This window comes from Medicago sativa, chromosome 5 (assembly GCF_051527215.1).
Source record: "Medicago sativa cultivar Bolivia chromosome 5, Bolivia_mono, whole genome shotgun sequence".
Taxonomy (NCBI): Eukaryota; Viridiplantae; Streptophyta; class Magnoliopsida; order Fabales; family Fabaceae; genus Medicago; species Medicago sativa.
Genome location: NC_140753.1, coordinates 25,350,934 through 25,367,407, shown reverse-complemented (window position 1 = coordinate 25,367,407; position 16,474 = coordinate 25,350,934).

Genomic DNA, 16,474 nt, shown 5'->3' with positions numbered 1-16,474 from the left:
ATGTGAATTTTGCAAACAATATTGAAATAAAATGCAGAGAAAGATGCAATTGATCAGAGACATATCAAATGACTTATAATGCAAGAAAAGAAGAATTGAGTTAGTATTTTTTAGGTCCAAAATTAGGGTATAACAGCTGCCCCTATTTAAGTTTCTTCGTCCGGAGAGCCAAGAGACGGAGTCTTTGAGTTGACGGGACGAAGATACTTAAATATTAACATTTGCACTGCTTTTGAACATAAAAATACGTTTTCAGATTTTCAAAAAAACATGAATGCCATGCAACATTTCATTTATGAATGCAAGACAATCGAACCGGAATCTACGGGCTGTGTCACACCACCAAGGGATTTATAGACATCAAGGTAGAAAGAACGGGCAACAAATAGACGGGTACAAGCTGTTCTTTGGATCGAACTTGCCACTTGACCGAGAGATACAAACAGGAGATGGGTACAAGCTGTTCTTTGGATCGAACTTGCCACTTGACCGAGAGAATACAAACAAAAAATAGGTACAAGCTGTTCTTTGGATCGAACTTGCCACTTGACCAAGGAAAGACAAACAGGAAATGAATACAAGCTGTTCTTTGGATCGAACTTGCCACTTGATCGGAGATACAAACAAAGGGTAGATACAAGCTGTTCTGATCGAACCTGCCACTTGATCAATACCACAACATGTAAGCAGGTGCAAACTGTTCTTTGGATCGAACTTGCCGTTTGACCGGAAACATAGACATAAGCAAAGGGTACAAACTGTTCTTTGGATCGAACTTTCCGTTTGACCGGAAACATAGACATATAAGCAGGTACAAGTGGTTCTTTTTGGATTGAACCTTGCACTTGACCAGTAACAAGATACAAATTGAAAGTCTGGTTTAACAAGATACCAATTGAGGGTAAATTGTCATTGACTTGATTTGGAAGTAGACATGACCATTTTTGTTGGCCCAAAAGTAAATTGACATTGATTTGAATTGAATTGAAAGTTGAATTTGACATTGACATTGACATTGGCTTGGAAATTGAAATTGACATTGACATTGACATTGGCATTGACATTGACATTGACATTGACATTGACATTGGCATTGGATATTGAAATTGACATTGACATTGACATTGGATTGGCATTGACATTGACATTGACATTGACATTGGATATTGACATTGGCATTTGACATTAACATTGACATTAACATTGACATTTGACATTTGACATTGACATTAACATTGACATTGACATTGGCATTTGACATTGACATTTGACATTGGATATTGACATTGACATTGACATTGACATTGGATATTGACATTTGACATTTGACATTGACATTGGCATTTGACATTGACATCGATATTGGATATTGACATTGACATTTGACTTTGACATTGACATTTGGAACTGAAATTTGAAATTGGCATTGAATTTGACAGTTGACAGTTGGATATGCAACATGTATGTATGGTATAGCAAGATTATTGGATGTATGAACACATAAAATGCATGATTATGCATGTATGAATGCTTGAAATGCATGATTGGCTTGTAATTTGACAGAGAAGGTTTCACAGAGATAGACAAAACATTGGAAGATTGGGCACGTAGTGGCTCGTGCCGCGACATATTCACGGGGGAAAAACCTCTTTGGGGAGACCGTCGTTGCGAGACGTATCAAAACCATGGCTGAGGGCAATGAGACTTGTAAAGGAGGACCTTTGGAAGGTTCTTGGATACAGGTCGCCGTTGCTAGGCGTGTCAGTGCTGGGTAAACACTGGATGTTCGCATCTGTGGTCAATGCTTTTCAATATTTTATTTTTTTTCATTTTCATACCCCATTTTTGCCTGAACCGCCCTTTCGGGTTTTCGATTCACCGGGGAATAAAAGTTCTTTTCATTGCCCCATTTTTGCCTGAATTGCCTTCATAGGTTGTCAATCAGCGGGGTGCTCATTTTTGCCTAAGCCGCCCTTTCGGGTTTTCAACTTAGCGAGCTTTTCATTTTCATTTTTTCAATTTTTTCATTTTTCATTCTGTTTTTTCATTCTTGCCATTGACCACAGATCATCCTGGGGAGTAACCTGCTTGTAACATGTATTGAAAGAGACATTGACATTCATTCATTCATGCATGTTTCATTGAAATGTACCATGTTGCTCAGGTTTGCTTTCAAAATAGACAGGAAAAGATTTTTCAATTTTCAAAAATGTTTGTTTCAGTTATTGACATTATCAAATAGAAAGGAAATATTTTGTATAAAGCATTGAAAGTAGAAAGAAAAGTAGAGTTTCAAACAGTAGAAAGGCTCAAATTGATGTAAAAGAGTGAGAGTCAGCCAAAGGCATGACTTCACGGATTTACAAAGCTTGGAAAATGGTAATTTTATTGGTTGGTGATACATTGAACACGATGACCGCTACACTTCATAGAAATTTTGAATTCACAAGTACAGAAACCTCTGATGAAGACGATCATTGACAGTTGCAGATGCCCCCAGGGGTGATGGTGATTCGCCAGATATAGTTACTTGTCTTTTATCAACCTCATTTTTGCATGAACCGCCCTTTCGGGTTTTCGGCTCATCGAGGCGCTCATTCTTGCCTGAGTTGCGTACAATCTCAGCGAGCTTTTTCATATTCATTTTTTTTGTCCCTAACTTTTGCCTGGATCGCCCTTTCGGGTTTTCGATCCACCGGGAAGCGCATTTTTGCCTAGGCCGCCCTTTCGGGTTTTCGACCTACCACGCTGTTCTTTTCTTTCTAGACAAAGTATTTCTTGACTATATCGGCATTAACAGGGTTTGGGAGTTCAACACCATCCATGTGTGTAAGAATCAAAGCACCGCCAGAGAACGCCTTCTTGACAACATAAGGACCTTCGTAGTTAGGTGTCCACTTGCCCCTTGGGTCGGGTTGCTGACTTATCCTTCTTTTCAATACAAGTTCGCCTTCCTTGAATTCTCGAGGTCGGACTTTCTTGTCAAAAGCATTCTTCATTCGCACTTGATACAACTGTCCATGAGTCATAGCATCCATACGTTTCTCTTCAATCAAATTCAATTGATCATACCGACTTTGACACCATTCAGCCTAGTTAACTTTGCTTCCATGATCACCCGAAGAGACGGAATCTCCACTTCCAGAGGGAGAACTGCTTCCATACCATATACCAAAGAGAAAGGGGTTGCCCCGGTTGAACTGTGCACTGTAGTTCGGTAACCATGCAAGGCAAACGGTAGCATCTCATGCCAGTCTTTGTAAGTAGTGACCATCTTTTGAACAATCTTCTTGATGTTCTTGTTAGCGGCCTCAACTGCACCATTCATCTGAGGTCTATAAGGAGAAGAGTTGTGATGTTCAATTTTGAATTCTTCACATAAAGCTTGCATCATGCTATTGTTCAGATTGGAACCGTTGTCAGTGATGATTTTGTTGGGAACACCATATCGACAGATGATGTTATTCTTGATAAACTTGACAACCACTTGCTTGGTCACATTTGCATAGGAAGCAGCTTCAACCCACTTGGTGAAATAGTCAATTGCCACTAGAATGAAACGATGTCCATTGGAAGCTTTTGGCTCAATTCTTCCGATCATGTCAATGCCCCACATAGAGAAAGGCCATGGGGAAGATATAACATTGAGGGCATGTGGAGGCACATGAATCTTGTCAGCATAAATTTGACATTTGTGGCATCTTTTAGCATGTTTGTGGCAATCACGCTCCATAGTTATCCAGTAATAGCCGGCTCTTAACAGTTTCCTTGTCATGGCATGGCCCGAAGCATGGGTCCCGAAAGTACCATCATGTACATCATGCATCAACTTCTCAGCTTCTTGTTTGTCAACACATCTCAGCAAGACCATGTCATAGTTCCTCTTGTATAGGATTTCTCCGTCCAGAAAGAATCTACCAGCCCATCGTCTCAAAGTCTTTTTATCCCTGTTGGAAGCACCAGGTGGATATTCACGATTCTGCAAGAATTGTTTGATGTTGTAATACCAAGGCTTTTTATCATTCACATCTCTATCAGCTTGATCTGGCATATTTTCAATAGTAAACACATGAGCGGGTCTATCAAGACGCTGTACTTTGATTACGGGTACATCGTTCCAATGGTTCACACGAAACATGGAAGACAAAGTAGCAAGAGCATCAGCCATCTGATTTTCATCCCGAGGGATATGGTGCAGCTCAACCTTTGTAAAGTATGTCAACAGACGTCTTGCATAGTCACGGTAAGGGATCAGCTTCTCGTGATGAGTCTCCCATTCACCCTTTATCTGATTGATAACAAGTGCAGAATCTCCATAGATGTCAAGGTGCTTAATTCTCAGGTCAAGAGCTTCTTCAATGCCCAAGATGCATGCTTCATATTCAGCTATGTTGTTTGTGCATTCGAAAGTTATTCGAGCGGTGAAGGGAATGTGGTGCCCTTGCGGAGTTACAATGATGGCTCCAATTCCTTTACCATAAGCATTAACAGCACCATCAAACACCAATCCCCATTTGCTATTGGGGTCCGGCCCTTCATTGATCAGTGGTTCTTCACAGTCTTTTGCTTTCAGATACATAATCTCTTCATCAGGGAAATCAAACTTAATCGGCTGGTAATCATCAAGAGGTTGACAAGCAAGATGCTCAGCAAGGACACTTCCTTTGATCGCTTTCTGAGCTTTGTACACAATATCATATTCAGACAATAACATTTGCCAACGCGCAATCTTTCCAGTAACAGCAGGCTTTTCAACGATGTACTTGATTGGATCCATTCGGGATATCAACCAAGTTGTATGATTCACCATATAATGACGCAGGCGTTTGGCAGCCCAGGCTAAAGCACAACAAGTCTTTTCAAGCATCGTATGCCGAGTCTCACAGTCGGTGAACTTCTTGCTCAGATAGTAGATAGCATGCTCTTTCTTACCAGTCTCATCTTGTTGACCGAGAACACAACCCACTGAATCATCTAACACTGACAGATACATAATCAAAGGCCTTCCTTCCACCGATGGGACAAGGATAGGTGGTTCTAACAGGTATTCTTTAATGCTATCAAAAGCTTCCTGGCATTCATCATTCCATACAACAGGCTGAGTCTTTCTGAGCAATTTGAAAATTGGTCCACAGGTAGTAGTCATGTGAGATATGAATCTTGAAATATAATTCAGACGTCCGAGAAAACCTCTGACTTGCTTTTCAGTTTGAGGGGCCGGCATCTCTCTGATGGCTCGGACTTTGTCTAGATCAACTTCAATGCCTCTCTGGCTGACAACGAAGCCTAGCAACTTTCCAGATCGTACACCAAATGTGCACTTGTTAGGATTCAACCGCAGCTTATACTTTCTCAGTCTTTCAAACATCTTTTCCAAGTACACCACATGCTGCTCCTCATCACTTGACTTCACAATCATATCATCAACGTATACTTCAATCTCTTTGTGAATCATATCATGAAACAGAGTGGTCATACCCCTTTGATAGGTAGCACCAGCGTTTATCAAGCCGAACGGCATCACTTTATAACAGAACGTTCCCCACGGAGTGATGAAGGACGTCTTTTCTCTATCTTCAGGAGACATTCGTATTTGATTATAACCAGAGAAACCATCCATAAAAGAGAACATTTTGGATTGAGCAGTACTGTCAACAAGCACATCAATATGAGGCAATGGGAAGTTATCTTTTGGACTGGCTTTATTCAGGTCTCTGTAATCAACAGACATTCGAACTTTCCCATCTTTCTTTGGTACTGGTACGATGTTGGCAATCCACTCAGGGTATTCAGCTGTCATGAGGAAACCCGCATCAATTTGCTTTTGTACTTCAGCCTTGATCTTAAGAGCCATGTCTGGACGAGACCTTCTCAATTTCTGTTTGACAGGAGGACATTCAGGTCTTGTCGGTATCCGATGTTCCACAATCTGGGGATCTAGACCTGGCATATCTTCATAAGACCATGCAAAGACATCTGGATAATCATGGAGAAGCTGAGTAATCTTCCTTTTCACTTCTGGCTCAAGTGCAGCACCAATCTTGATCTCTCGCTTGTTCTCTTCAGTACCCAGGTTGACGAGTTCAATTTCTTCCTGGTGAGGCTGAATGGCTCTTCTTTCTTGCTCAAGCAGTCGAGTGATCTCATACGGTATCCCTTCATCATCATCATCCTCATCTTCAACTTCATATACAGGGAATTCAAAATTTGGAGGAACCATAGGGTCACTGTGTTCAACGGGTTTATTATGGTTCAATCTGCATAATATGATTGGGATGATTTTAGAAAAAGTTTTTCATGCAGATTTTTGAAATTAATAAGAAAAATACAGATGTTTTGGTTTTTTCTGGCATTACCATTATTTCCAAGAAAAAGGCACTAAAAGTAAAAAAAACAAAGAGTCGTGAGAAAGACGACAACTTTTATTGATAACGGCAATGCCGAAACAAACATGCCCTTACAATGATATCACTTTCGCCTTGGGCAGAGCGAAAGGATTGTTATTTTGAAAACAAAAAAACATGAGCAACAAGACACATTACATGGAAGCATGCATGACTAAAGGAACATCAATGGCTTCCCAATTTCTCACAGTGCCTCCTGGTATAACAAACGCAGGCACGTAACCACCTTCAGCAGCATCTTCAGTAATAGCATTGATGAACCCAGCACTGTAAAAAGTTCCCTTTGAAACAGCAGATGTTGGAGAGAATCCAAGGCCCTCTTTACGCTTGTTTTCCAAGATCTGAATCACTTTGCCCCAGCCAGCAGCTTGCCCTTCTTGACCCGGAGAATCCTGAAGCACTGGCACAATCACACATACATCACTGACGGTCAAGTGTTTGTCATCCATCAGACTCTGGATATCATCCTGCACCACACGACAGCCCATAGGATTCTGAAGACATTCCGGACAAGAAGCATGATCATGTTTGAACGGAGAAGCCTGGCAAAGTTTGACATGTAATGGCACCAAGGGAGTAACGACATTGCGGACATCCAACATGGGACCCTCTTGAGGAATTTGGCTTCAGACGGGTGTTGAATTCATATTGACCTTCAAAAGCAGCAGCGAGTTCCTCAAAAGTATGGATGTTATCTTTGCTCAAACTAGTGTACCAATCTGCTGCATCATCTGTCAAGCTACTCTGGAAGCAATGGATCATCAGTGCATCATTATCTGCGTAGTTAGCCATCTTTCGGACATACCGGATAACATGGTTATGTGGGCAAGAAGTCCCATTGTACTTGTCAAATTCTGGCTCTTTGAATTTCTTAGGAACCTCAAATCGGGATACCAAGCATAGATCACGAGCTTTAGCAGGAGCACCGTTGTTTCCCCGGCTAGCCTTGACTTCACGGAGTTCTCCAGCCAACTCCCTTAACTGTCTTTTCATAGCTTCCATTGCGGGATTTTGTCCGCGCGGAGTGTCAACATCAATCACCTGTTGCACAGTGTGTACGATAGGGTCGGTAACGACAGTGGTTACTTGAGGCATAGCAGTAGACACATGAATCTGTCCTTGACCATCAAAACCAGAGACACCAGCAGCAGTATTAGGAGAGTAGTAAGCTGAGAGGCCATAAGGACGGCCGTTGGGCATAACAAAATGAGCATCAGTAGCCACAGTAGACAGTGGGATAGAGGGAATCACCTCAGCAGTAACTGGAACAGAAGTGGCTGGTTGTTCTTGTGCAGCCATCATAGCGGACATAGCGTCATGAGCCTTAGCCAAGTCTTCTTTCATAGCAGCCAATTCGGCACGGAGCTGAGCATTTTCCTCTTCAAAATTAGCCATCATCCTTCTCTTGTGAAATCTTGTCTGATGAATTCTATCTGGTTGGTAGACTTTGCGAACACGAGCCACTTTTCAGACTGCGGCGGACAAAACCAGGAGGCAATGAGCACGAGAGCAGTTTTTGTGACCAATGAATGCATATGATGCATGAAATGTGTTAATGCATATGCAAAAAAGACTCTTTTTATGTTATCGGAGGGTTTTAGACAAATTAAAAACTTGTAAACATTACTAAACAACAATTAACATAAACGGGAAACAAACAATCAACATATAGTTTTACAAGACAAATCCGACATAAACAAATGGAAATAACAACAGGAAAAGGAAATCCTCAAGCATAGGAAGTGGAAGCATCATCCTCAGACTCAGACTCATAGCTGCAGTATCGTGCATAGAAGTCACGGGCACCCCTAGCCCTCTTGGAGTCTCTCATAAGCAACCTATCTTTCTCTTCAATCTCCCTCTTAGCCTTAGCTAACTCTTTCTTCAGTGTCAAGACCTCATGAGTCTTCTGCTCATCCTTTCCATCCAAAGTCATGATCAAGTTCTCAGCCTCATAGTATCTAGCTCTCCACTGATGCTTCTCCCGACTCTCCATAGCTAGATGCTCCTGATACATCTCCTGGGTAGGTGGGAGTAGAGGCAAAGGCACGGTAGGAACAGATGCAGACACATATCTCATAGAGGGGTAAGGCATACCAATCTCCTCAGCTTGGTTTATCACCCACTGTGTATAGGCCTCATGAGCAATTCCGGACCTTACACCCATATGCTTCACCTCTTTCTTCCGAAGCTTAGTCCAAGCTTCCATGAAATCCTCTCTTATCCCCGTGGGAGCATTGGAGTAGTGAAAGAAGTAAGGAGCCGTAGCAAGATTGATGGGCTTATCTTTCATCGGGAAACCAAATTGTCGCAAAGCAAGCTCCGGGTTGTAGTTGATTCCACCCCGGGTACCGAGAAGAGGTACATTAAGAAACTTTCCACCGCCAAAGATAATTTCCTTAACCCTAGAAGCGGGAGTGAGCCAGACCACTTCATTAGGAGTGAGAGCCATAATCCTCTGTGAAATAGACCAATTCTCCGGATTGTCATGGAAAGACTCCGGAAGGTGCGAAATAAACCACCTATAGAGGAGAGGCACACAACAAAGAATATATCCACGACCCTTGCCGGATCGATCATGAATAGCATGGTATGTGTCAGCTAGCAAAGTAGGAACCGGATTCTTGGAGTGGAAGATCATAATAGCATTCATGTCCACGAAGCCATCAAGATTCGGAAAGAGAATAAGCCCATAGATGAGAAGTGCAAGAATAGCCTCGAGAGTGTCCTGACAAGTGGTCTTGAGATTGGCTTTCCCAAGAAGATACTCTGAAATGAACCCTCGGATGCATGCCTTAGTGACAAGATTCTTGGAGACATCGGTGGTCTTGAGATAGAGATCCTTAGCAATAACCAATGGAGTAAGAGGAGGCTCAAGTCCTGAGAAAGGTACCCCCTTAGCAATAGACAGACCCATCAAGGAAGAATAAGCCTCTAGAGTAGGCACCAACTGAAAGTCCGGAAAAGTGAAGCACCGATAGTCCCGATCATAGAATTGCACTAGAGTGTGCACAAGCTTCTCATCCACATTAGTATGAAGAATAGGAAGTAAAGCCCCGTAGCGACGTCGGAAACCAGTCGGATCCTCAATCTTGAGTGCCAAATCTCTCAAACTAGCCAAATCCACTTCCTTGAACTTGTAGGAATTAGTCCTCTTCATTCCTACAATGTTTACAAATTCAACTTGTCTAAGCCCTTTGATAACAATGCATGGAAAAAGTTTATGCATGTATGCATGAATGCATGATTATGTTCAAGTTCGGAGAAAACATGGTGGGTTAAAGTTCAAAGTCGAGGAGTCATGGGTGGACACGGCGTCCGGTGAAACTAGGGTTTTAGGATAATAGTAACCGGGTTCTAAAAAGGTTCCCAAGCTGCGACCTCTCCGACGTATATCATGGTGTCACGAGACAACACTCGCTCCATGATTATCCGTGGAAGGTCTAACTTGAGTGTAGTATCGCGTGACGACTAAAACTCGAGACAACACTCGGTTTAGCCTCCGCACTACGTCCTAGAAAATGGCCATGGATGGGTTTGGTTATCTACGGTTCATAGCGTCATAGAACAATTAGAAGTAAAGTGCCTAAACGCGACAACACGCGCCGACAACATCACCCCCAAAATGCCTCAGCTATGTGGGATTGATCGCATAATCCAAAACACGAGGCAACCCCCGGAATGAATTGTCGATTATATCCCTCCTAAATCCTAAGTTCACTCAGCCCGGGTGTAGGACTTTTGATATTCTCACCCCACACGTTTGCAAGAATTTAAACATTTATTCACATAGGAAAGCAAGTAAAAGAAACAAGTAAAAAGAGCGCAAGCGTGGAAATAAAGACTAGGCGTAACTCTCGAATGTCCCCAGTGAAGTCGCCAGCTGTTTTATCTTGGTTTTCGGGTGTCAAACATTGATTACGTTTGAACCTTTCAAACCGGTGATATCTTATTTTTTCTTGGGAAGGGAAAAAGTAAGCAAAACCCTTGAGAATCGAGGTCCGGGAGTTGTTTTCGCTACGGGAAGGTGTTAGGCACCCATAACGACTATAGTATCCTATAGGAACCGTCTTTAATTTCTACGCGCGCGCTTTATTTTTAAATGCTATTTTGGAAATGTTGTTAAACCTAAAAATTTACTAAGTGAAGAATTGGAGGGAGAAGAATGTGTTTGAATTTTTATTTTATTTGAATTGAAGGAATTTTGTTCCTTGCCTACGTACCCGTTTAAGGGATCAAATCCACCGTAGTTCTCTTCCAAAAAATGTTTTTGTTTTTGTTGGTTGATTTTAAGTTTGAAAATGGATTTTGAAGAATGAGAGAGAGAGGCCTCAAGGGCATGAGACTTATGAAATTGTGAGGTTGGATTAATCATTTTGCAAAAGATGTCAAAGTTTGATTATTTTTCATTGAAGTTTGATTAAGAAAATAAAAGGAAAATTCAATGGGGTTTTGACCCCAAGGTTTATTATGAAAAATGTTTGAGTGAAGTTTGTTCAAGTTTTTTTTTTTGGGAAAATGATTTTTCTACGTATAAAGCCTAAACATTCATCTAAACATACAATCCTAAACATACATCTAAACATGCATATTCTAACTATATAGTGATGTGTGTGCATGTGTCGGTGCTTGTGTCGGTGTACATCATTAGAGTCCATTGTCCTTATTACATCATACCCTAGATACATTCTATGGCCTCTTTGCCAAGAAATTAAAAGTGCATAAAGGAAAATATTACAAAACTCCTAAATGTTTACATTCTAACTTTGGTGCAAATTAAATTGCAAGAAAGAAATAGAGATGAATATGGGGTGAAATAGAGATGCTTATGAAATGATGGAACATGAAATGAAAGGAGTTAGTAGCACATGACAATACCAAAGGAAATAAAGCAAGAGAAACACTAGAACATAAAGGATAGAAAATAAACCAAAATAAAGGCAAAATGAGTGCAAACATGACTAAAATTTGTTCATAGAATGCAAGATCCATGTGACCTATAATTCTCACATTCCAATACACTTTTAAAGGTTTAGAATCAAATCTTGGAATGGGAATTAAGGCAACATGATTAACTTGGCATTTCAAAGCGAACTTTAAGCATATTAACATTGTTTATTTACACAAGTAACTTGTAACCTAAGCAATTAACCAAGTTTCACAATTATGCAACAATATCAAACACAAACAGTAGCTAAAACCCTATGAAACCAAGTGGTATAGGTCACAAACGTTCATCAAGCAATTGGGATTGAAATCAAGCAAATTCTCACTCTTTTTTAGCACAAAATATCACAAAAATAGTAAGAGAAACACCACATTATCTTTTACCAATTTTATTATGTAAAATTAACACTAAAAGGTCACAAAATTATCAAGAAACACACATGAATTTTTTTTGGAATTTTTAAAGAATTTTTAGACACAAAAACATACGAAACTTCACAATTTTTTTAGCAAAAATAGTAAACAATTAACAAGAAAAAACCACACATTTTTTTAATCCAGATTTAACACATAAAAACACCAAAAAAAAGTCAAGAAAATGATCAAGAATACATAAAAAAAATTTAGGAATTTTTTTAGAAAAGTTTGGACATGTAAGGGTGCAAATAGCAAGAAAACAGCAAGAAACATGCAGGACAGGGGGGGGGCATAGCAAAACTGCAGAGAAGAATTAGAAAACAGCATGAGGAATGGGCTTAGAGCAATTTTCGAATTGGGCTGAGGGAGTATAAGAGGCTTTTCTGGTTTTCTTAAATCATTTTCCTCATCTCATTCTCTCTCTAAAAATTTTCAACTACACATGCTCTCTCCCTTCTCACTAAAACCGCTGGAAACAAAGAAGAACATGAAGATGAACTTCATCTTCTCCGGTGAGCACAACCAACTCCGACGCGGTGGCTGCCGGCGAAAGGTGGCGGCGCCGCCGCGTCGGAGAGTAAAACTTCTCCGTTTCGAAAACAAATTGCACAGTTAGAATCAGAATCTCCTCCTCTTTTCAAATCCATTCTTAAAATTTTCAAACAATCATACAAGTACTAGATTCAAAATCGAACACAACTCTGAGAAAAAAAGGGAGAAAAGGATTACCTCTGTTTGGATCGTGACTGAATGCTTCACAGCCTGCTTCACGAACAATTGCTATTACGCTTTCTTCGTCGTTCCGTTCGCTTTTCTCCTTCCTTGAACTTGATTCTGGATTTGTTCCTTTTTGCCTTCACGAATTGATTGTTGCTGTGCAAATGCGAATGGCTTTGATTTCAACCGTATGAGATTGTGTACCGGTTTGGCTCTGCTCACCTTCTTTAAGCTTGAATCGGTTTCCTCTCATTTCTTGGTGTTACGTTCGGATCTGGATGCCTTTGATTCATTAACAGCTTCGATTCCGTCCTTGTTCTTTGAATTCTGAGTTGAATCAGCTTCAATTCCGTTCTTCTTCGATTCCGTTCTTCGCAACTTCGCCGTTACCTGAAACTTGAGGCTTCGGCTTTGAATCTGGTTCGGTTATGCTCCTTTGAGCCTCTCTTTGTTCGAAAACGTGTTGTTGTTGCTGATCTTGCTAATTCGATTGTGATTGAATCGGTGTAGCGGAACCTTCGTCGGAATTGGATTCGATTTGCTTGAAAATGGTGCGGTTTTGGTGGTTAAGGAGGTTGTTGTGATGGTTGTGATGGAGGTTGAAGGTGAAGATTGATGAAGAATGGAGGTGGTTAAAGGTGGTTAGGGAGTTGGTTAGGGTGGTGATAGAGTTAGTTAGGGAGGAAGAGTGGTGGAGAAATAGTTGGTTAGGGTGGTGAAAAAGAAAAGGTCACGTGAGGAAAAAGAAAAGAGGGAAAGAAAAGAAATTGAGTTTTTTATGATTTTGTGTAAAATGAATAATTGTTAAATTTTGACTAAGGGTTTGACTTATATAGGTGATGAGAGGGATGCTTGGACCAATGAGGAAATGCCACATGGACTTGACTTGTAACAAACTTTTGTGGACCAATAACATTTGGACACGTGGCACTTGGACTCTAACAAACTAAAAAAGGGATTAAAATGCAAATAATAAAAGTGCAAGGACTAAAATGAAAATTAAAACTAAAATCGAATTGAAAAAGTAAATTGACAATTAACGTAAAGCGAGACGATTAAAAACAACAAAGCAGATTAAAATGAAACAGAAATATGTGAAATGACCAAAACGCCCTTAGGGACTAAAACGACTAAAAATGACTCAGATGCAATTTTAAAAATGGATTTTTAACAGGGAATTAAAGCAAGAATTCATACAAGCAAAATAAAAGACTCAGAGACAATTTTTAAAATTTAAACAGGGTTTTAACACGTGAAAAGACTAAAATGCCCCTAGGGGCAAAATTGACTCGAAATGACTTTAAATGCAATTTTTTGAAATGGATTCTGACATAGAATTGAAATGAAGACTTATTCACACTATTTGAAAGGACTCGACCAAATTTTTAAAAGACTGAAAGAAATTTTAACATAGGAAATGACTAAAATGCCCCTAGGGGCTAAACTGACTAAAAAAAGACTTAACTGATATTTTTTTGAAATGAATTTTGACATGAGATTGAAACAAGGACTTATACAAACCAATTTAAAAGACCCAAACAATTTCCAAAGATTAAAATGAGTTGAATGCAGGAAATGACTAAAATACCCTTCTATGTGAATTTTGCAAACAATATTGAAATAAAATGCAGAGAAAGATGCAATTGATCAGAGACATATCAAATGACTTATAATGCAAGAAAAGAAGAATTGAGTTAGTATTTTTTAGGTCCAAAATTAGGGTATAACAGTCGGGAGGTTCCAATTAGTATGAAAATTGGACAAAAAAAACCAAGGTTTTGTTAGTTACTTTAGGTTTGTCATCGTTCATATATACGTATTGTGAACAGACTTCGCATTTTTATGCATGTGTACATTAGATGTCATTTGTAATTAAGTTTTTGATCAACACATTATTGTTGTTTATTTCTATTAATGGATTACTAGTGTTTCTGTATTTTTTGTCTCTTCAGTATCTTACTATGAAGCTTTTGGTTGTAGATTTAATTTTTAAAATAAAAAAATTCGGATTTTTATTATCGCTTTTCTGAAAGCCCTATTAAAGAGGGATAGTTAAGATAGCGCTTTCCAGAAAACGCTAAGAAACATCTGTTTAAAAATAACACAAAAAGAAGGCTATATTAGAGCTTTTCTGAAAGCGCTATTGAAACACTATTATTTAATAGCGTTTAAAAAGCGCTATTATAGGGGGTTCTGACCTATAATAGTGGGGGCTTTCATAGCGCCATTAAACGCCAGAATGAATGCTACTGAAGAAGGTATTTTGTAGTAGTGTGAACATGTTTCCTCTCAGATAACTCGTATTGAGCAGCCTCTAAAGTCAAGCATCGCTTTTCATTTTCCGTATTTGGTTCATATATACATCGAATAATTATGTAAATATAGAAACAATTATTTTCTTTTGAGAAAGGAACCCGATTTGTAGATGTTTTGATAAAAAAAAATATATAATTCTATGATTACAATTTCGTAATCTATATTATCCAAAATTAAAAGAATCAAATCATAATTAATTTACCTCCGACAATATTTATCCAAAATTTAAGGAATAGAATTAGACGATAGCTAAATAAATAATATATAATTTTCAAGATAAAATAACAATTTTATTAACATATATGAAGCATACAATGACATTGGAGGGGGGAACCAATCGTAGTCAGTTCAAAAACCTATAATTTGGTAAACCTCAAAAATCGTAACATACCAATGGTGAATAAATACTTATTTGTCTTATACCATATAAAACAAAAATAACAGCAAAAAAATTCTTTAAATCATGTTCATATAGAAATTATAATATAGATTATGATAACTATATTTGAAAATTATGATAAAAAAAAGATATGATTTTTTCAACATTTCCACTTCAAAACAAATCAAGTACCTCAAATCAAATGCAAATATATATTTTCTAACAATATTAATGCATTTTTTATAACAATAATCAGATGGGTATATCTATACCATATATACAGAAAATAGGGGGTTTCGGGGAGATTTTGGGCTGACATTTATGTTCTTTCAATTATACCCTTAAACAATTTTTTTTTATAATATTATATTATTGGTGTTATTGAAAAAGAAATAAAAATTTGTTATATTTGTTATATTATTATTGTCATTGAATATTTTGTTTAAAAGACATTGAAAAATATTAATATGGTTTGTTGAGTTTGTTACATATGAAAGCCACAAGTATCTATACTTATAATTTTTTATCTATATCAAAAAATTTATATAAAATATCGTTTGTAATTGACACGCAAATTTTTTTTATAAAATATCGTTGATAATCTACAAGCATCAGCATAATAAAAAGAGAGGAAAAACGGGCACGTGAATGTCCGTCTTTTTGCTAGTTAATATAACAAAATTTATAAATAAGTCAACCCAAATCAATTTCAAATCCATTCTATAACAAGTTTGCTAGTTAATAAACTTTTTTGTATATTTCAAATTTCATAATAAAGAAATTGACAATCCATTCCTTATTCATATCCATATTCCTCTATAATAGTAAATCCTTTTTTATTTAGAATAAATGGGGTATCCGAAGTTCCAACTTCGGCCTCTGAATATAGAATGTGATGTCCCTACCAATTTAGTTATGATCACGGAAAAAAATAACATTTGAGATTGGCTAAAGAAAAAATTACTTTTAATCTTTTAGGTATTTTAACAAACATAAGAATTTAGTAAGAAGCAATATCCTAAATAAAAAAAAAAAAAAGAATCAATATCCGATTACATTCTTTGTATAAAAAATATCCAATACGGAAAATCTTTGTATAAAGCAACTATTTATTATTATAGTACTAGAATTGCGGAAATCGAAAATAAAATTTCATTTTCTTGTCAACGTATTGGATATTTTTTATACAAAGAATGTAATCGGATATTGATTCTTTTTTTTATTTAGGATATTGCTTCTTACTAAATTCTTATGTTTGTTAAAATACCTAAAAGATTAAAAGTAATTTTTTCTT